This window comes from Vicia villosa, unplaced genomic scaffold (genome assembly GCF_029867415.1).
Source record: "Vicia villosa cultivar HV-30 ecotype Madison, WI unplaced genomic scaffold, Vvil1.0 ctg.000106F_1_1, whole genome shotgun sequence".
In the NCBI taxonomy this organism is placed as follows: domain Eukaryota; kingdom Viridiplantae; phylum Streptophyta; class Magnoliopsida; order Fabales; family Fabaceae; genus Vicia; species Vicia villosa.
Genome location: NW_026705017.1, coordinates 214,812 through 237,925, shown reverse-complemented (window position 1 = coordinate 237,925; position 23,114 = coordinate 214,812). Strand labels below are relative to the sequence as shown.

The window sequence follows — 23,114 nt, the reverse complement described above, 5'->3', positions numbered from 1 at the left end:
CTTTCTTTGGTACGACATGAACAGGACTAACCCATTTACTATTGGATATTGGATATATTATTCCGGCTTCTAGCAGTTTTTGGATTTCCTTTTTAACCACATCGCTCATAATAGGATTTATTCGCCTTTGATATTCTCTAGAGGTTTTACAATCGTCTTCGAGCATAATGCGGTGCATACAGAGGGAAGGACTTATTCCTTTCAGATCTGATATGTTATATCCTAAAGCGGTTGGGTATTTTCTTAGGACGGTAAGTAATTTTTCAGTCTCGGTTTGTCCTAAATCAGCGTTAACTATAACTGGTCGGTTTAGTTCTTCGTCTAGAAATTCGTATCTAAGATCGGTAGGCAGTGTTTTCAGTTCTATAGCAGGTTTCTTAGGTCCAGGTATAGGATCAGGAGTTAAAGCCAAACATTCACTCAGGTGGTCATCTTGATATTCCCCACGCCAGTTGTCATCTTCAAAGATTGGCGGTATAGGAATTTTTAGGATCTCGGTTTCCTTATTTGGTTCAGACTTTATTTCATTAACACACTCGTCGATTATGTCGGCAGAGCAGCATGTGTCAATTATAGAGGGTGCTTTTAGGAATCGGGAAAGAATAAATTCTATTTTCTCTTCTCCTACTTCGAAAGCATGCTTTCCTCGCTTGACATCTATAATTGCACCAGCGGTTGCTAAGAATGGTCTTCCTAATATGATCGGGATGTTAGAATCTTCTTGGATAGCCATAATGATGAAGTCAGTTGGGATGTAGAATTGACCTACACGAACAGGGATATTTTCTAACATTCCTACAGGGTATTTGATTGAACGGTCAGCTAGTTGAAGAGACATTCTCGTTGCCTTAAGCTCACCCAGATTTAGTTTCTTACAGGTTGAAAGAGGCATCAAGCTAACACTGGCTCCTAAATCGCACAGGGCTTTCTCTATGATGGTTTTTCCTATTACGCAGGGTATAGAGAAACTACCAGGATCTTTCAGTTTTGGAGGCATGTTATTCTGGATGATAGTGCTACATTCAGCGGTAAGCGTTACAGTTTCGTTATCCTCGAGTTTCTTTTTGTTTGATAGGATTTCTTTTAGGAATTTAGCGTACGAAGGCATTTCGGTTATGGCTTCTGTGAACGGTATGGTTGTGTTTAATTGTTTCAGAAGTTCTACAAATCTTTTAAATTGCGCTTCGGTTTTTGATTTCGCTAATCTCTGAGGGTAAGGAATTGGTGGCTTATAAGGTGGTGGTGGAACGTAAGGTTTTTCTTTTTCAGGTTCCACTTCGTTGTTGTTCTCATTGGTCTTAGCAGTCTGATCATCGGTTGATGTCTTTTGGGTTTCCTTTGGCTCTTGTTGGGACATAGGTGCGTTTTGAGTTCTAGGATCAATGGGTCCATCGTAATTCGTTCCACTTTGTAGTGTTATCGCGTTCGCATGTCCTTTAGGATTAGGTTGTGGTTGAGCAGGAAACGTGCCAGCAGGGGCAGCAGTAGGTGCTTGTTGTTGGGCTACTTGTGAAATTTGAGTTTCTAACATTTTGTTATGCATAGCTAAGGCATCTACTTTGTTCGATAATTGTTTTAGTTGCTCGCTATTGTGGATGTTTTGATTCAGGAAGTCCTTATTGGTTTGTTGTTGGGAAGCTATAAAGTTCTCCATCATGATTTCTAAATTCGACTTCCTAGGGGTGTTTTGAGCAGCTACAGACACTTTTTGGTAGCCAGGTGGTACAGCAGGTGCTTGTCCAGGCGCGTACAACGCGTTGTTGTTTTTATAAGAAAAGTTCGGGTGGTTTTTCCATTCAGGGTTGTACGTGTTAGAGTAAGGGTTTCCTTGAGCATAGTTTACTTGATTAGATGGGACTCCAGTCAAGAGTTGACATTCGGCAACTACATGTCCAGTCAATCCACAAATCTCGCAGTTAGGTGTTACAGCAGCAGCGGTGGCTGATGGAGTGACGGTTAAGTTTTCGATCTTTTGAGTTAAAGCGTCTACTTTAGCGTTAACGCGGTCTATACCACTTACTTCGTACATTCCTCCTTTGGTTTGGGCTTTCTCTAGAGCGGCTCGTTCTCCACCCCATTGGTAATGGTTTTGTGCCATGTTCTCTATGAGGTTGTATGCTTCATCATGGGGCTTGTCCATTAGTGCTCCGCCAGCAGCGGCATCTATAGTCATTTTAGTGTTATAAAGGAGACCACCATAGAAAGTATGGATGATCAGCCATGGTTCGAATCCATGATGAGGGCATAGTCTAAGCATGTCCTTGTAACGTTCCCAAGCTTCGAAGAGTGATTCGTTATCTTTCTGGGTAAATCCGTTGATTTGACCTCTTAGCATAGCAGTTTTGCTAGGCGGGAAGTATCTCGCTAAGAATACTCTCTTCAATTCGTCCCATGTAGTTATGGAATTAGAAGGCAGGGATTGAAGCCACGCTCTAGCTCTATCTCTCAAGGAGAAAGGAAAGAGACGTAATCGAATAGCTTCGGAACTAACGTTGTTAGCTTTGACAGTGTCGGCATATTGCACGAACACAGATAAATGAAGGTTGGGGTCGTCTGCAGGGCTTCCAGAGAATTGATTCTGTTGGACAGCTTGGACCAACGAAGGTTTCAACTCGAAATTGTTCGCCTCAATTGCAGGTGGTGCGATACTTGAGTGCGGTTCAGCGCGCGAAGGAGCGGCATAGTCTCTAAGAGGACGAAGAGCAGCCATCTCTAACTTTGGGGTGATTTGATTGATTTGATCAGTAAAAGTCAATTCCTGATTAATCGGAATTGGTGCTACTTCGGGAAGATTGCGAGCTCGACGTTTGACGTTAATGAAACGTTCGATCTCGTTAATTCGTTGTATTAAATCTCCTCCTTGTGAACGAGTATTTGGCATACAATCGTTCAAAAAGAAAGGAAAGAATTGCCCTAGTCTCTACAGTGTAACAGTGAGTTACGATATCGACTTAAATAGTCCCCGACAACGGCGCCAAAAACTTGATCGCGACTTTACGTCTCTATTAATCTGATGACTGCAAGTGCACAGTTGTGTCGTGTAGTTTTAAAAGATATCGAATCCACAAGGACTATGAATCGATCTACCGTTATCTAAGGTTACTATGTAAAGCTAAGGCTACTAATATTTCGATTGCTATAAAGGGAGAGTGATTGTGAATAATAAGAAATATAATAAAAGACAGATATCAGTATGTATTTCGTTTAACTTAAGGTGATCCGAAGGTTCATTGGCTTTTGCATAATTTAATTAAAAATCTTTACTAATTCAATTGGTTAAAAATCCTCGTCTCAAACTTTCGCTCTGTTGATTTAGATTACTATCCTAATCCTAATGTACGCTTTCGCCATCCCATTAGATTTTAGAAAAGCTTTTTGAAACAACGTAATTAATAAAATTCCTGTTTTATGAAGTTGTTATCTATTTAAATCTCCTAATCTCAAACTTTCGCTATGTTGACTCGGAACATGCTAATATCCCTAACGTACGCTTTCGCCATCCCGCTCGGGTGTAAAAACAATTTTTGAAAATAAATAAGTCCCAATTAGTTTTAATACGCTTTCGCCATCCTTAAAACTAATGTCCTATGTCTACTATCCAGTTAAAGATCTCAAACTTTCGCTCTATTGATTTTAACCTTTGACCGTCTTAAGACCTCAAACTTTCGCTCTATTGTTATGAAGAATTAGTAATTAAATTAGACATACAAACCAAAAACAGGTGATAGTTAACAAAACATAATTAAGCCAATTTATTTCGGATCCCACAGTTAACTTACTTTACATACCGATACCCTAGTAATTTAGCCAGACATATTAATACGGTTAAGCATGCATGAATTAATTTGGTTTATAATAAAAGGCATGTTAATTGGCATATAATATATCATGTTAATAATTATATAAATAAAGGCGGTAAATATTAAACCTGAATTAAATAAATTGCAATTGAATCTTCGAGTACTGAACTTCCACCACAGGTTGGCTGGATCGTTCTTCGGAATTTAAATGGACGGAAAATAAAACAAGAAAAACAAAAGCGATAAATCTAACGTAAGGCTAGATTTATAAAAGGTTCACAACAATTTCCGGTGTAGAAATCGTTGTGAGAAAATAACTGTTTGAATTGAAAGAAGGCAGAAAATATAAAGCACGGTACAATTTCGGCAGCACTTCGTTAGCAGGAAATCAGACATTTAGAACTGAGGTAGAAAGTTCTATTTATAAGGGAGGTTTTGCTGTGACGTTGCATGAAAAGAGGGAGCTTTTCAGACTGGGCTTGGAGACGTGCGTCTCTGCTTCTTCAGGAAGTGCCTTTGAATGACTTGAGACGTGCGTCTCAAGTGGAGAAAATGTAGGGGAATGGAGACGTGCGTCTCCCTTTTGCTGATGTGGCATAGAGACGTTGGAGACGTGCGTCTCAACTTGCTTATGTGGTTTGGGCCACGCACATTTGATCTTCAGTGGGCTGGTTTGTCTCTTTTGGGCCTTTGGGTCTTCTTTAGCATATTTGGGCCTTATTTGCACTCCCTTTTTACTTCAGCACCCATTTTTCATCTTTTAGGCATAAATAGTGGTCGTTTTAGCTCCATTTCTTCTCCTTTTCACAAATAGTCATAATAAGAGTGTAAAACCTGAAACAAAGCAAAAACTCGCGTAATATCATAATAAATCAGCATAATAAACGGAAAATGCTATAAATATCTACGGGTTTCAAGCTAAATATACGATATAAAATCGTGTTATCAAATCCATGAAATCAAAAAGAGTATCGTCATAATCAAAATCCTCTCCATCACTTTCAGCTTCTCTCAATTCATGAGAAGGTGTATCCATTACTGTTGCAGGTATGTCTTCCCTAACCCAATTTAGTTCACCATCACTATTTTCTCCATGAAAAGGTCTATCATCTTGTAAGTTTGAAGGGTCACCAATGTTAGAGAAATCTCCTGGAACTGTTTGTAGAGCATAATGTCTGTTTGGATCAAGAGGGTCTTGGATATAGTAACATTGATGAACTTGAGAAGGTAGCACAAACGAATCATTCTGATAAATTTTCTTATTGCAACGTACATAAGTAAGTCTGTATTTGTATTTTTCAACCTCAAACCAAACGCATTTAAATAACACAAAGTTGAAGTTGTCATAATAGTATAACTCAATTATATCTACAATTGCTCCATAATAAGTGACATGTTCTGTCCTTGGATTTTCATCTTTGGAGCTAGAAAAACTTGAAGTTAGTGAAACTAAAGTTACACCAGAATTTTGAGTTTTGCAATTTGCATCTCTTTTCATAGTATGGAACCTATATCCATTAATGATGTAGCCCGGATACCTCTTTGCAACTAAATTAGGACGTCTAGATAGTTTTTCAAGTTGCAATGGCACATCATCTATTTGGGCACGAGTTTTAAACCATTTACCAAAATCTTTACTTTGACTTTTGGCCTTGGTCCACTTCCGTTTATTAGTGTTTGAATTAACACTTTGTTCATGCTCACTACAAAAGTCAACAATCTATATGTTAACATAACTCTAACAGTAGGATTAAAGGACAAATACATAGGAGAACAAATAGATTGTAGCACTTGATGTAAATTTGAACTTCATTGCAATTGAATAAGATATATCTATGGGCATCATCCTTCTATTTTGCATCAAGATGAAATTGTTCACCTGCCCCCCCCCCTAAAGGACGGCCCACGGTTGTAAAGTAATCATCTAAATCTGCTTCAAGTGAATCACTAACATCATAATTCCGATTCTTCCTATTCAACCTTGTATCTACATTGCTATGCAAATACCTTGAGCAAAATGTTATAGCTTCTTTAGCCAGATACCCCTCGGCAATAGAACCTTCAGGATAAGCTCTATTGCGGACACAGTTCTTGAGTTTACATAAGTATCTTTCGGTGGGATACATCCATCGAAATTGAACGGGACCACCCAATCTAACTTCATTTACCAAGTGAATGGGCAAGTGAACCATTATGTCAAAGAAACTTGGAGGAAATATCATCTCCAATTGACAAAGTATCTCTACAATATCCTCTTCTAAGTAATCTAAATCTTCCACTTGTATAACTTTCTTACATAGAGAGCGGAAAAAAGAACCAAGACGAATTAGTGGAGTTGCCACCTCCTTGGGCATTGTGCTTCTTACTGCAATTTGCAACAAATAGTGTAACATGAAATGTGCATCATGACTCTTGTAACCGGATTTTTTTTGTCGGAAACTTGTACGCATTTTGAAATATTTGATGCAGTCCCATCCGGTAACTTGGCAGCCTTTATAACTCCACAAAAAACTGACTTCTCGTGCGGACTCATTGAGAAACATGCTTTAGCAAACTCTATACGTCCTCCACCAATCTCCCTTGGATGAAGTCTTTCTCTAATTCCCAAATCTTGCAAATCATAGCGGGCTTTAATATGATCTTTTGTCTTCCCAATGATGTCCAAAAGAGTTCCAAGAATACTATCACATATGTTTTTTTCAATGTGCATTACATCTAGATTATGGCGCAAGGTATTTTGAGCCCAATAAGGAAACTAAAAAAAAAATTGACCTCTTCTTCCACGGGCCATCAACTTTCTTCGCTTTTGTCTTCCCGAATTCATTATTGAAATCTTTTAAGGTTTCAAGAATTTCTGCCCCGTTTGACATGCATTGTGCAGTCCCATGTTCTTCTTCTCCATTAAATGATTTGACATCTTCTCTCCAAGAATGAGTTCTTGGTAAAAAGATACGGTGGTCCATATAACACATCTTATGACGGTGTTTGAGGTAGAACGAATTGGTGTTAGATTTACAACATGCACACGCCATTTTTCCTATGGTGCTCCAACCCGACAACATCGCATAAGCAGGGTAGTCACTAATTGTCCACAAATGAGCTGCACGCATTCGAAATGTTTGATTCATTGAAGAATCATATGTCTCTATGCCCGATTCCCATAATTCCTTTAGCTCCTCTATTAGTGGATGGAGGTAAACATCGATATCGTTTCCTAGAGATTTTGGTCCAGGAATCAGCAATGACAACATTGTGAAGGATAGAAAAACACTTAGAAAGGGGGGGTTTGAATAAGTGTAGCTTTAAAAACTTGACAGATAAAAATAAATTGCACAGTTATTTTTATCCTGGTTCGTTGTTAACTAAACTACTCCAGTCCACCCCCGCAGAGATGATTTACCTCAACTGAGGATTTAATCCACTAATCGCACGGATTACAATGGTTTTCCACTTAGTCAGCAACTAAGTCTTCCAGAGTCTTCTGATCACACACTGATCACTCCAGGAACAACTGCTTAGATACCCTCTAAGACTTTTCTAGAGTCTACTGATCAACACGATCACTCTAGTTACAATCTGCTTAGTTCACTCCTAAGACTTCCTAGAGTATTCTGATCAACACGATCACTCTAGTTCCTTACAACTTAATGTAATCAATTCAAGAGTATTACAAATGCTTCTTAAAAGCGATAATCACAACTGTGATATTTCTCTTAATCGTTTAAGCTTAATCTCACTAAAATATTACAACAGCAATGTAGTGAGCTTTGATGAAGATGAAGATTCTGAGTTTTGGATTTGAACAGAGTTTCAGCAAGTTAATTTGAATTATATTGTTCAGGATCGTTAACCTTGCTTCTCATCAGAACTTCATATTTATAGGCGTTGGAGAAGATGACCGTTGAATGCATTTAATGCTTTGCGTGTTCCGTACAGCATCGCATTTAATGTTATACGCTTTTGTCAACTACCTCGAGCCTTGTTCACGCTGTGTCTACTGACGTAGCCTTTAATAGCTTTTAACGTTCCTTTTGTCAGTCAGCGTAGCTTGCCACTTGTACTTCCTTCTGATCTGATGTTTGTGAATACAACGTTTGAATATCATCAGAGTCAAACAGCTTGGTGCATAGCATCTTCTGATCTTCTGACCTTGAAGTGCTTCTGAGCGTGATACCATCTTCTGAGCTTCAGTGCTTCTGATCTCTTGTTCTTCTGATGCTTCCATAGACCCATGTTCTGATTCTGCTTCGACCATCTTCTGATGTCTTGCCAGACCATGTTCTGATGTTGCATGCTGAACCATTTGAGACAAAGCTTCTGAGCGCTGAATTATGCGTACTCTTTATATATATTTCCTGAAAGGGAAATTGCATTGAATTAGAGTACCATATAATCTAAAGCAAAATTCATATTATTGTTATCATCAAAACTAAGATAATTGATCAGAACAAATCTTGTTCTAACAATCTCCCCCTTTTTGATGATGACAAAAACATATATAAATGATATGAATTTGCGATCAGAAAGAATAGACGGCAAAAGACAAATTACACAGCTATAGCATAAGCATATGAATATGTCTCCCCCTGAGATTAACAATCTCCCCCTGAGATAAATAATCTCCCCCTGAAATAAATACTCGAAGAACTTTAATAAAAGACTTCCCTGATTATTTCGGTAGAGACGATCATATAAGCTTCTTGTCTTTAGAAAATTCCTAGCTTCTGACTTCTGCTTCCATTGGACAGCTTCAGAACTAGAATTTCTTTAGATCCTTAGAACACTCACAGCTTCTGATTCCTGCTTCCATCTAGGACAGCTTCAGAACTTGAATTTCTTTGATCTTCTGAACATTCACAGCTTCTGATTTCTGCTTCCATTCAGGACAGCTTCAGAACTTGAATTTCTTTGATCTTCTGAACATTCACAGCTTCTGATTTCTGCTTCCATTCAGGACAGCTTCAGAACTTGAGTTTTTCTGGATCTTTAGAACATTCGCAGCTTCTGATTTCTGCTTCCCTCGGATAGCTTCAGAGCTTTGAATTTCTACCAACATCACTTCATGCTAGATTTGTATCAGAACATTGTTGAATGTACCAGAGCATCATCTGAGCATCTCTACATCCTGAAATGTTACAGAACAAAAACTAAACGACAAAAGTCAGCATGAACGAGTTAGAACATAAAATGTATGTTTGAACACATTATATGAATCAGAGCCATATAGGCTGAAATAATGTATCAGAGCAAATAATGTATCAGAGCCATAACATTATATGTATCAGAGCAAATAGAATTTTGTCAGAATAAATAGACAAATATAGATCAAATTCTATTATCAGTGCTTCTGATTCATTCTTCTTTCTTGCTTCTGATCTTCTGAAGCTTGACAGCACTCAGCTTGCTTCAGTTTCCATGGTTTTGCTTCTTGTGTTTGCTTTGAAGATTCTCTTCAGTATACCTGCAAAACACTTAAACCATATAGAACTTGCAGTTCTTGTTAGTGAATGTGTGGGAGCTTTACCCAGCAACTGATAGATTTAATCAAATCATTTATCATTTATCTTCTCCCCCTTTTTGTCATAACATCAAAAAGAATATTTCAAAAGAATTAGATGCATAAAACGACAAATAGAGTCACTGGAATGTAAAAGCAAAGAAACTTTTTCATTGATAATAAAACAAGGATTACAAGAAAGGAATTCAGGAAAACAGATGCAACAAGGAGAAGAAACTACAAAGACCAAAAGACTAAGATCCTAGCCTACGCAAAATCCGCGCCAGAACATCATGAATCCCGTCAGTGCTTGTAGCTTGCCTTGTCATGAAGGAACGAAACTCAGCATTGGCTGCTTCTTGCGCGTCCAAACGAGAAGCCAGCATAGCTTGATTCTGATGAAGAGTTTCCAAGGTCTCCATCAGAGCTGAGGTTTCACCAGAAGAAGAGGCACCAGTATTTCTGCCCAGAGGGACAGCAATCTCAGCAGGGTGATCTTCTGGAAGATCTTCAGCTTGTGCATCTTCCATTTCCTCATCTGAGTCTGACTCAGAAGTAGCCTTAGCATATTCTGGTTCAGGCAGCTCAGAAGTTCCATCTTCCAATGCTTGAAGAATAGCTGCTAGGTTTGTTGGAGGAGTAGGACCAGCAACTTCAGCACGATAAACCACTACTGGAAAGACCATGTGAGGTGCTTTTTCAGAAGGGTTCATTCTGAACCAGTTGAACAGCCACTGAAAATCTCCAGTCAGCACAGGAAACCATGGTCTCCACACCACGATGTCTCTGCAGAGATTTTCTTCTTCCAACTCATCTGCTGGTATCTTCCTTTCAAGAACATTTCTGTTCCTGATGAGATGGTGATGGCTGCTCTCACCAACTTCCAACCGGAGACCACGAACACCAGGAGCTTCAGACATAATCCTTCTCTGAGTGTCTGTAGCCTTATCCAGAAAATCCTGACGAAAGGTATTCCAAAGGTTGTTTGTAGCATACTCATCCAGATGATTAAGGTGAGCAGCACCAAGAATCTCCAACCAGCCATTTACATCAGCATGTAAAAGCTCCAGATATGTTTGAGTGGTAGGGGTTGGAGGGTTGACAGTGAACCTTGAGTCGGGAAGAACAACACTATAGGGATTAGGTGTTCTGGTGGGAAAAGGGTATGAGAGAGATGAAGAAATATCTGATGGAAGGGTTGAAGGAGAGGACATATCAGATGGTGAAGAAGGTGGTTCCGAGAGGATGAATGAGGAGGAAGAGGTGGTGGAGGTCTTTGAAGAGGGGGGTGATTGAGGGGAACCGTCAAGGGGTTGATACACTTTGAGAGGGTCATAGGAGATCCTAACTCTTTTAGGTTTGGTTTCTGGTTCAGCAGATGCCTTTCTCTTTTGTTTCCTATCATTGTCTTGATTCCCAGAGCTTGACGATGGATTCATGATGAATTTTCAGATATTGGAAACTGCTAGGGTTTATGATATGAAAAGAGAGAGAGACGAAAAAGAAACCGAATGCAGAGAGAGAGAAATATGAGAGGGAAAAGAAACGTTTGAAGAGTATAAAAAGAAAACTGAAAGAGAGTAAATGATGAAAAGCATTTAATGTTACGTGACATGAGGAGAGATAATAATGACAAAAGACGTGATTTGCACAGTTACCTAAGTAGACGTCCCCTCAACTGCACGCATGCTTGTCCAGGAATAGTGAACACGTGTTTACCATCTGGATAGCCAGTTACAGCTGTTTTGCTTTTATAGAGATTCTGAATCAACTTAGACACTAAAACGTTAGTAATAACTGAATCACAATTTCTAATTGATTTCTATCAGAACTTCTTAAAAAAAAATTTCATATCAAAGGATACTCATACGTAAGAGTTTCTCATCTTCTCATTCTGAGCTTGTTTCTGAAGACCCAATTTGTGCCGATTATATTGAATCCATCTGGTCTAGGAACAAGATCCCAAACATCATTCCTTGTAAACTGATTTAATTCTTCTTGCATAGCAATTATCCAGTCTGGATCTTCTAGAGCATGATCAACAGAAGTTGGCTCGATCAAAGATACAAGACCTAATTGACAATCTGCATTGTTCTTAAGGAATGCTCTTGTTCTAATTGGATCATCCTTCTTTCCAAGAATGACATCTTCTGAGTGACCAGAGATGAGTCTGGATGATCTTCTGACAGATGGTTCTTCAGAAATGCTTAGATCCTCCAGAGAAGCTGATACTTGATCTTCAGACTCTTTGCTTCTGAGAAGCTCTGCTTCTGATGCGTTGCTTCTTGGCTCAACAACTTCTGATATATCAATATCACAATCTGCAAAATTATCAAACTGCTTTGGTTTTTCAGAACCAAGCTTATCATCAAACCTGATATTGATTGATTCTTCTACAATCAATGTTTCAGTATTGTATACTCTGTAGCCTTTTGAGCGTTCAGAATATCCAAGAAGGAAACATTTTTGTGCTTTGGAATCAAACTTACCAAGATGATCTTTAGTGTTCAGAATAAAGCATACACATCCAAAAGGATGGAAATATGAAATGTTGGGCTTTCTATTCTTCCACAATTCATAAGGAGTCTTATTTAGAATAGGTCTGATAGAGATTCTATTCTGAATATAGCATGCAGTGTTTATTGCTTCTGCCCAGAAATGCTTAGCCATATTGGTTTCATTGATCATGGTTCTGGCCATTTCTTGCAGAGTCCTATTCTTTCGTTCTACAACCCCATTTTGCTGTGGAGTTCTAGGACAAGAGAAATCATGGGCAATACCATTTTCTTTGAAGAACTCTTCAAAGGATCTGTTCTCAAATTCACCACCATGATCACTTCTGACCTTTATGATTTTACACTCTTTTTCAGATTGAATCTGAATGCAGAAATCAAAGAACACTGAATGAGTCTCATCCTTGTGTTTCAAGAATTTTACCCATGTCCAGCGACTATAATCATCTACGATGACTAATCCATATTTCTTCCCTCTGACAGATGCTGTTTTGACTGGGCCAAACAGATCAATGTGCAAGAGTTCTAATGGCCTTGAGGTAGAAACAACATTCTTGGACTTGAATGCAGGTTTGGAGAACTTGCCCTTCTGACATGCTTCACAAAGAGCATCTGATTTGAATTTCAGATTAGGGAGTCCTCTGACCAGATTCAGTTTGTTAATCTGAGAAATCTTTCTCAAACTAGCATGACCTAATCTTCTGTGCCAGACCCACTGCTCTTCAGAAACAGACATAAGACAAGTCACCTTCTGACTCATAAGATCTTGCAGATCTGTCTTATAAATGTTGTTCTTCCTCTTGCCTGTAAATAGGATTGAGCCATCCTTCTGATTTACAGCCTTGCAAGACTCTTGATTAAAGATTATATCATAACCATTGTCACTCAATTGACTGATAGATAAGAGGTTATGTGTTAATCCTTCTACAAGAAGTACATTAGAAATGGAAGGAGAGTTACCAGACTTTATAGTTCCAGAGCCAATTATCTTGCCCTTCTGATCTCCTCCAAACTTGACTTCTCCTCCAGACTTAAGCACCAGGTCTTGGAACATAGACCTTCTTCCTGTCATGTGTCGCGAGCATCCAGAGTCCAGGTACCATGACATGTTGTGCTTTGTCCTTTTTGCAGTCAAGGATATCTGTAATAGGAATAATCTTATCCTTAGGTACCCACATTTTCTTGGGTCCTTTCTTGTTAGTCTTCCTCAAGTTCTGATTGAACTTAGGTTTAACATTGTAAGCAGAAGGAGGAACAGCATGATAATTCTTAATGTGAGTTTCATGATATTTCCTAGGTTGTGTCACATGCTTTTTGGTGTGTGTTATGTGAAAACTTTGAGCATGTGAAGTGTGCCTAATATCATGGGAGTGGCCATACTTGAACTGATCATACAATGGCTTGTATGTGATTTTCATTTCATCAACAGGTTCAAGTTTGTATGGGGTTTCACCCTCAAAACCAATGCCTACTCTTTTGTTTCCAGACACAGCATATATCATAGAAGCTAGCTGACTTCTGCCAATACTTCTAGATAAGAACTTCCTGAAACTTAAATCATATTCTTTCAGAATATGGTTTAGACTAGGAGTGGATTTTTCTGAATCAGAAGGAGATCCAACATTATTGGATAATTTTAAAAGTTTTTCTTTTAATTCAGAATTCTCCAACTCAAGCTTCTTTGTTTCAAATTCAAATTGCTTTTTCAGCTTTTTGTATTTGAGACTAATCTGAGACTTGAGTTCCAGAAGTTCAGTTAGACCGGAAACTAACTCATCTCTAGTAAGTTCAGAAAATACCTCTTCAGAATCTGATTCTGATGTAGATTCTGATCCATCATCTTCTGTCGCCATCAGCGCACAGTTGGCCTGCTCATCTTCAGAGTCTGAATCATCTTCTGACTCATCCCAGGTTGCCATAAGACTTTTCTTCTTATGAAACTTCTTCTTGGGATTTTCCTTCTGAAGATTTGGACATTCATTCTTGTAGTGTCCAGGCTCATTGCATTCATAGCACATGACCTTCTTCTTGTCAAATCTTCTATCATCAGAAGATTCTCCACGTTCAAATTTCTTTGAACTTCTGAAGCCTCTGAACTTCCTTTGCTTGGTCTTCCAGAGTTGATTTAGCCTTCTGGAGATTAAGGACAGTTCATCTTCTTCTTCAGATTCTGATTCTTCAGGATCTTCTTCTCTAGCCTGAAAAGCGTTAGTGCATTTCTTGATATTGGATTTTAATGCAATAGACTTACCTTTCTTTTGAGGCTCATTTGCGTCCAGCTCTATTTCATGACTTCTCAAAGCACTGATAAGCTCTTCCAGAGAAACTTCATTCAGATTCTTTGCAATCTTGAATGCAGTCACCATAGGACCCCATCTTCTGGGTAAGCTTCTGATGATCTTCTTTACGTGATCAGCCTTGGTGTATCCCTTGTCAAGAACTCTCAATCCAGCAGTAAGAGTTTGAAATCTTGAAAACATCTTTTCAATGTCTTCATCATCCTCCATCTTGAAGGCTTCATACTTCTGGATTAAAGCTAGAGCTTTAGTCTTCTTGACTTGAGCATTTCCTTCATGAGTCATTTTCAAGGACTCATATATGTCATAGGCCGTTTCCCTGTTAGATATCTTCTCATACTCAGCATGAGAGATAGCATTCAGCAAAACAGTTCTGCATTTATGATGATTCCTGAAAAGCTTTTTCTGATCATCATCCATTTCTTGCCTTGTTAGCTTTACGCCTCTGGCATTTACAGGATGTTTGTAACCATCCATCAGAAGATCCCATAGATCACCATCTAGACCCAGAAAGTAACTTTCCAGTTTATCTTTCCAGTATTCAAAGTTTTCACCATCAAATACCGGCGGTCTAGTATAACCATTGTTACCGTTGTATTGCTCAGCAGAGCCAGATGTAGATGCAGGTGTAGGTGTAGTCTTTTCACTTTCATCAACCATCTTTTACTGAAGCGTTTTTCTCTTCCTGAATCTTTTCTAAACACGGTTAAGTGCTTGCACCTTAGAACCAGGCTCTGATACCAATTGAAGGATAGAAAAACACTTAGAAAGGGGGGGGGGTTTGAATAAGTGTAGCTTTAAAAACTTGACAGATAAAAATAAATTGCACAGTTATTTTTATCCTGGTTCGTTGTTAACTAAACTACTCCAGTCCACCCCCGCAGAGATGATTTACCTCAACTGAGGATTTAATCCACTAATCGCACGGATTACAATGGTTTTCCACTTAGTCAGCAACTAAGTCTTCCAGAGTCTTCTGATCACACACTGATCACTCCAGGAACAACTGCTTAGATACCCTCTAAGACTTTTCTAGAGTCTACTGATCAACACGATCACTCTAGTTACAATCTGCTTAGTTCACTCCTAAGACTTCCTAGAGTATTCTGATCAACACGATCACTCTAGTTCCTTACAACTTAATGTAATCAATTCAAGAGTATTACAAATGCTTCTTAAAAGCGATAATCACAACTGTGATATTTCTCTTAATCGTTTAAGCTTAATCTCACTAAAATATTACAACAGCAATGTAGTGAGCTTTGATGAAGATGAAGATTCTGAGTTTTGGATTTGAACAGAGTTTCAGCAAGTTAATTTGAATTATATTGTTCAGGATCGTTAACCTTGCTTCTCATCAGAACTTCATATTTATAGGCGTTGGAGAAGATGACCGTTGAATGCATTTAATGCTTTGCGTGTTCCGTACAGCATCGCATTTAATGTTATACGCTTTTGTCAACTACCTCGAGCCTTGTTCACGCTGTGTCTACTGACGTAGCCTTTAATAGCTTTTAACGTTCCTTTTGTCAGTCAGCGTAGCTTGCCACTTGTACTTCCTTCTGATCTGATGTTTGTGAATACAACGTTTGAATATCATCAGAGTCAAACAGCTTGGTGCATAGCATCTTCTGATCTTCTGACCTTGAAGTGCTTCTGAGCGTGATACCATCTTCTGAGCTTCAGTGCTTCTGATCTCTTGTTCTTCTGATGCTTCCATAGACCCATGTTCTGATTCTGCTTCGACCATCTTCTGATGTCTTGCCAGACCATGTTCTGATGTTGCATGCTGAACCATTTGAGACAAAGCTTCTGAGCGCTGAATTATGCGTACTCTTTATATATATTTCCTGAAAGGGAAATTGCATTGAATTAGAGTACCATATAATCTAAAGCAAAATTCATATTATTGTTATCATCAAAACTAAGATAATTGATCAGAATGGATTAACCCCATCACTCGTTAAGCCAAGTCTTACATTGCGGGAATCACTAGAAAAATCTAGATGAAGCTCGTCAAAGTCCTTCCATGCTTTACCATCAGCTGGATGCCTCAATTTCCCATCCTTTGAGCGCTTTTCTTCATGCCATCTCATTGACTTAGCTGTCTTTGAACACATGAACAACCTTTGTAGTCTAGGAATCAACGAAAAGTGCCTCAAAACTTTTACAGGAACTCTATAATCATTTTTCGATTGCTCAGACTCACATCCTTCAGTTGGAGCATTTTCTTTCCACCGCGAAGCTTCACAAACAGAGCAAGAATTGTCGTTTTCATGCTCTTTCCAAAACAGCATGCAATCGTTTGGGCATGCATGGATATTTTTATAATCGAGGCCTAAACCACTTACCATGGCTTTTGTCTTGTAATATGATACGGGAATTTTTAAATCAGGCATTGCTTCTTTCAATAATTCTAATAGGGAGGTGAATGAGGTATTGCTCCAGCCGTTAAGACATTTCAACAAGTAGAGTCGAATCATGAATGATAGAGTAGAGAAGTCTTTGCATCCAGAGTACAGTTCTTTTTCCGCCTCTTTAATCAAATTGTAAAACTTCCTAGCATCGTCATTGGGACCTTCATGAACTCAGTGTGCTTCTGCCCTATCGATATATATGTCATGCAATAAGCCAAGGATGTCGTCATGTGATTCCTCTTGATCTTCCATCGCAACACTAATTTCCATAGACCTTTGTACTTTTTCCCCATGGTGCAACCATACATCATAACGTTTTAGAAAACCCTTGACTATTAAGTGATCCCTAATAATATCTCTTGTTTTCCAATACAAATTTTTACACATAGCACAAAGGCATAAAACCTCATCTCCATGAGGTCTACCGTTAGTGTAGGCAAAGTCTAAAAATCGAGTAACACCGTTGATGTACTCTTGACTAAACCATGGAAATTTAGTCCACTCTTTTTCCATCACTTTATAATCTAAATATTTGAAACACACAACACAAAATAGATTCAAAACAGACCCAAAACAGACCCAATACAGAACCAAAACAGAACACACTATACAAAACCGAAACAGAACCAAAACAGAAGCAATCTACAAACAGAAACATGTGAATATACAAAACAGAACCAAAACAAAACCAAAACATGGGAATATACAAACTAAGCAATCACAAACTGAACATTTTGACAGAAAGTACATATACCAAACAGAAATACCAAACAGAAAGTCAACTTCTTAAATTAAGAAGTGATATACCAAACAGAAATAAAACAAAATAGATAACTAACTGATATCAATACAATTAGAACTCAATTTGCTTTTACATTTTTTCAATTTCACAAAAAAATATCTTAACTAAATCCACAACCTATCACAAGTTTCAAACAGTTTCAGCTCTGTCCTAGGTTCATCAACCTCAAATTCCACACTAAAATCAGATCATAAACAGAAACAAGTACCAAAGCACATAATCCATATCATTCGATAGATAAACTCTTAACTCAATCAAATAAAGTTCATATCACGGGCAATCGTGTGTCAAAACGACATACTTTCAGTATTAAAACTTAGACACAAATTATCATATATGAAAAGAAAACCCTAGTGAGCTTGTCAAGGCAGAAATTAGAGGAACAAATATGAAAATCATACAATCCAATCCAAACAGAAATACTAACATACAATTTAAGGTTAATTTTAGTTCAGTTCACATCACCAAACATATATTAAATCATACAATCCAAACAGAAAATCAATTTAAGGTCAATTTCATATCAGTTAACTAATTCAAACCCTAAATCATACAATCCTAACATACTCAATGATCAGTTCACTAACATCAACAGAAGAAACCCTAAAAAACTCAGTTTCAAAACAACATAACAAAATCTAAAAATAAGGGTAAAGATGAAAACCTTGCAATGCTCCAACCACATCTGAAAGCTTCCGCTCCACACCTCAACAAAAAAATCAAAACTGCATGCAAAACAAATTTTGGGGATTAGGTCAAAATTTGGATTTGGACTTCGAAGAGAGAAGAGGAACGAAGATGTGTGAAGGAAACAGGTAGAGGTGCTAACGGAGATGTGTGAGAAGATGTGGAGGTATGAAGAGAGAAGCAGAAAAATTACGTAGAGAGTTGACTGGAGTAGATGGCTGAGAAACAGAGAAGGCCGTGTTTCGGAGAATGGAGAAGGGAGTTGGCCAGAGTGAAGAGACGGGAGGCGTAGGAGTGAATGCCGGAGTGAAGAGACGGGAGGCGTAGGAGTGAAGGCCGGAGTGAAGAGACGGGAGAAGGGAGAAGGGAAGAGACGTACGGGTCGTTTTTCTATTTCTATTTCTTTTTTTTTAATAAAAATATAATTAGAAAATAAAATAAAAAACAAAGAGGGAAACTGAAAAAAAAAAAAAAAAGAGGGAAAGTTTGGCGGGGTATAAAATGTGGGCTTAGGCCACAGTTTGAATCGAAAATTATAAGCCGCGATTATTAAGCGTGGTCTAAATATATTTGTCATTTTGTAAACGTGGCAATTTAAGAAAATGCCACCGTTTCACAATCTGGGTTCAATATTTCAAAACATATTTCCACGATTTTAAAACCCCGGCCAAAGCATATATGTAGCCACAGTTTTTGAGTTGTGGAACAATTTGGCGTGGCCGTAGGCCATTTTTCTTGTAGTGAATTTTTGTGATCCATGAACTTCCCAACCAAACGGGGTAGTGGAATGAAAAATAGATCTTTTGAAGATCTAGCAAGAACGATGCTTGACAAAATCAACCTTCTTAAATATTTTTAACTTGATGATCAGCTTGGACCGCTTGCTATTTCCATGTGACGAATCAGATCTTGATTTTGCCAATCTAAAGTTAACGCCTTATGAATCAAAAGGAAGGAACCCTAATAATTTCTCACCTCTAGCTATTTTTTCAGATGCAAGTGTTTTATCATAAATAATGGAAAAGGTACCCTTGGTAAATTTGACGCCAAAGTTGATGAAGGTCTCTTTCTAAACTATTCCACTTATAATCATGCTTTTTTAATTTAGAGCGAACGAACCTTAACTTTAGAAGAATCAATAAACGTTACCTTGGATGAAACTAATCCAACTTTGCAGATGTAGAAGTCTTTGATTGTGTCGACATGTTAGAGAAAATACTCTTAGAAGACAAAGATTCAAAAGAAGACAAAAAAGTATCAATTCAAAGAAACAAATAAATATAATCATCAAGAACTACCTAATGAATGAAGAACGACAAGAGATCATCCAATCTAGAATATAATAAGGGATATTTCGAACAGGGTAACCACTCGACACTCCGTTAACCCGGTATATAATTTTATGACCTTTGTTTCTTAAATTGAGTCAATAGACGTCAATAAATCTCCCATTGATGAACAATGGTCTCTTGAGAGAATTTCTCTCCAAGTCCATGAATCTTTAATAAAGCTGCCCGTGCATCTTAGAAATTCTATTCTTATTGTCTTCATATATATATATATATATATATATATATATATAGCAAACAAGGGGCTAAGACTATTTCAATGGTCTTTTGCCAATCCATTTTTCTGACCAGAATGAAATAGAACCCCATCCTCTAATTTACTGCAGATATTATTGATAAAACGATTTTAATTTACTGCAAATTTAATTAGTTGATAAGACGATTTTAATTTCATAATTACTCAACGTATCCACCAATCATCACGATCTCTATCATTACATATGGCACCAAAACTAAATGAAATAACTTCAGCTCCAAGCTCAGTGATTTCCCTTCCTGGTCTTATTGATTCTCTACAAAGAGGACAAGTATGGTTTTTGAAACCAACCCATTTATCCAAACAATGTTTATGATACATGTGGTCACACCTCAATACTCTAATTTCATCTCCTTGTTCTATTTTGCATAGACACACTGAACATTCTACATCTTCTTCTGAGTCATCATACCTATGTTCATAATAACATATATTGTTCATCTCTCCAGTTATTGGAAAGTGATTAGAATGGTATATTAGGATATCTAGTAGCCATTTTAGATGAGTGTATACTAGAGTTATGTACTTCATGATCATGATGAAAGGTTTGGGGTAGAGGTAGAGAAATGTGTTTTTAGAAGTTGAAACTTTACGCCATATTTATACTGAAGGATATATGAGAAGTATATAAAATATAAAAAGTCATTTGTAGTAGTAGTGATCAGGTCAAGTTATGACAGCTTATTTTAAAAAGGAAAGTAAGTACTACATTTTTTATTTCTTGTGTGATGTTTTTAAATGATTCTTGGTGTTTAGGCAGGATGTGGTGAACTTAATTACAAAGATGGTCAGACCAATCCCAACACAAGAGTCAACGGTCAGCAGTGGACAAACTCATGTGATCAATCATAAGGAATCTATAAAGGAACCTACATGGATAAATAAAAATATGGACTTTGGATTAATGCATCCCTCTCCTTTGACCAAACCGTGGTGATAGAGAGAAAATGTTATAAAAAATAATATATAAATAGAAAAGAGAGACAAATTTGTTTAGGAGATAATTCAAGAGAAATAATGGAAGAATAGAATCAATTCCGAAAATGTATAGGATTTGGTTTATAAACTGAACTGAACAAAAAAATTGATGTTAAGAGTTTCGCATCGGATAATATATGGTACGAATATGTGTTTATAAATGAGGGTAATTCTCACCCTACAAGTCGGTTTTGTAGGGATGAGTTAGACCCAACCACATTTCTTAACATGATATTAAGAGCCCCATTTAAGATTTTATTATGGTTTCCAATCCTAACCTTGCTTTGGATATCTTGATTAATTTTCAGCAAAATTATATCAGAGGGCCTTTAAGTTAGTTTTTTATAACAGGTTGGTCCTTTAAATTTTTCGGCAAAATATTCATTTCAATTCTTTAACTATACCTTTGTAGGAGTGTTCAAAACCAAATCAACTCAATAGAAAATCGCAAACCAAACCAAACCGAAACCGCAAAAAATCGCATTTGGTTCGGATTAGTTTGGGTCATCTTTAACAAAACCGCACGGTTCGGTTCGGTTTGCGGTTTGTATTTTGTAAACCGAACCAAACCGAATCAAACCGCATTATGTTACAACCTAACTTTTACTTAACTTAATTTTAACCCAAACTTAAACCTATTATACCTTAGTCTTATGATTATGAACAATTTTCTCATCCTTACACATATAATTTCAGTCCCGATCTTCTCAAATCTCTAATAACATTATCGCAAATTCTCTGCCACATACATCTTCCCTCTTCTTCTATAATCTCTACTCTCTTATATTCTTTCTTTTTCACCTTCTCATTTTTATGTAAATGTTTCATATTTCAGTTTTATTTTTATCGCACATCTTCTTCTCTAATTTCTCAACTTTTTTTTTCACCTTCACTAATCTCTCATCTCTTCTAATTTTTTGTTTCATTATAATAATAATATTTATATTGTTTTATGCTATTATTTTATGTTTAATATTCCACTTTTGTCTAATTTAATTTTTACATATTAAATAGAAAATTATTGTCAAAATATGACGAGTTTTGTTGTTATTTTGATAGTGTATGAATGTCTAAATACAAAATTATGTTGTCATCTATATATGTATGTATGGCTCAATAAAATATTTGTATAAAACCGAACCAACCGAACCGAACTAAACCGCATTAGTTTTGTACTTCATGATCATGATGAATGGTTTGGGGTAGAGGTAGAGAAATGTGATTTTTGGCTTATGTTCTAGTTTTGCACTTTGTAGAAGTTGAAACTTTATGCCATATTTATACTGAAGGATATATGAGAAGTATATAAAATATAAAAAGTCATTTGTAGTAGTAGTGATCAGGTCAAGTTATGACAACTTATTTTTAAAAGGAAAGTAAGTACTACATTTTTTATTTCTTGTGTGATATTTTTAAAAGACTTTTGAGATTTTAAATTAGATTTGTGTTTTGATATGTATGATCATGAGTATAACAACTTAATGATTGGTGTTTAGGCAGGATGTGGTGAACTTAATTACAAAGATGGTAAGACCAATCCCAACACAAGAGTCAACGGTCAGCTGTGGACAAAGTCATGTGACCAATCATAAGGAATCTATTGAGGAACCTACATGGATAAATAAAAATATGGACTTTGGATTTATGCATCCTCTCCTTCTACCAAACCTTGGTGATAGAAAAAAAATGTTTATGTTTATAAAAGATAATATATAAAATAGAAGAGGGAGACAAATTTGTTTAGGAGATAACTGAAGAGAAATAATGGAAGGAGAGATTACAATCTCGAAAATAAGAGAAATATAAATGATATTTTTGAAAAGGAAAAAACAGTCTCGGACTCTAAGAACACTAATAACCCATCACTGTCATAGAGTGAAAATGCATAGGAACAGCATTTTTGGGTGTAAGGGGATAAAGAAATGATTGAGTCGACAATTTAAATTAAATTAAATTGAAAAAAATTAATTCTTTAGATTTGGTTTACAAAACTCAACGACGAATGGGAAGAGTTCCGCATCGAACAATATATAGTCTGAACATGTGTTTATAAGTGGGGTAATCTTCACCCTACAAGCCGGTTTTGTAAGGATGAGTTAGACCCAACCATATTTTTTAACATGATATCAAGAGCCTCATTTAAGATCTGGTGGGCCACCTATCATGGTTTCCGTTATCGGCCCATCCACCATAAGTGGGGGCAATCCTTATCTTGCTTTGGATCTCTTGATTAATTTTCAGCAAAATTATATTTTTTGTAACAGATTGGTCCTTTAAATTTTTTTGACAAAATATCCATTTCGATTCTTTAACTATACCCTTAGGTTCAGATTGGTCTCTTAATTTTATTTGTGTCACCTTGGTCCCTTAACTTTCAAAATATTTCATTTGAGTCATTTTTGTCTAATAAGCAACGGAAAAACTTTGAAATCGGTCGCTAAATCCGTCTCTAATTAGACAAAAAAGACTAAAATGAAACATTTTAGATATTAAGGGACCAAGGTAATACTAAAAACAA

The 23,114-nt window shown here is 37.0% G+C and overlaps 1 non-coding gene across 1 annotated transcript; it reads left to right on the top strand.

Moving 5' to 3' along the window:
• Positions 1-2,228: 2,228 nt before the first annotated feature.
• Positions 2,229-2,335, top strand: LOC131624156 (small nucleolar RNA R71). The gene has a single exon (XR_009290476.1). It is a non-coding gene; the product is annotated as a small nucleolar RNA R71 (small nucleolar RNA).
• The last annotated feature ends 20,779 nt before the right edge of the window (positions 2,336-23,114 follow it).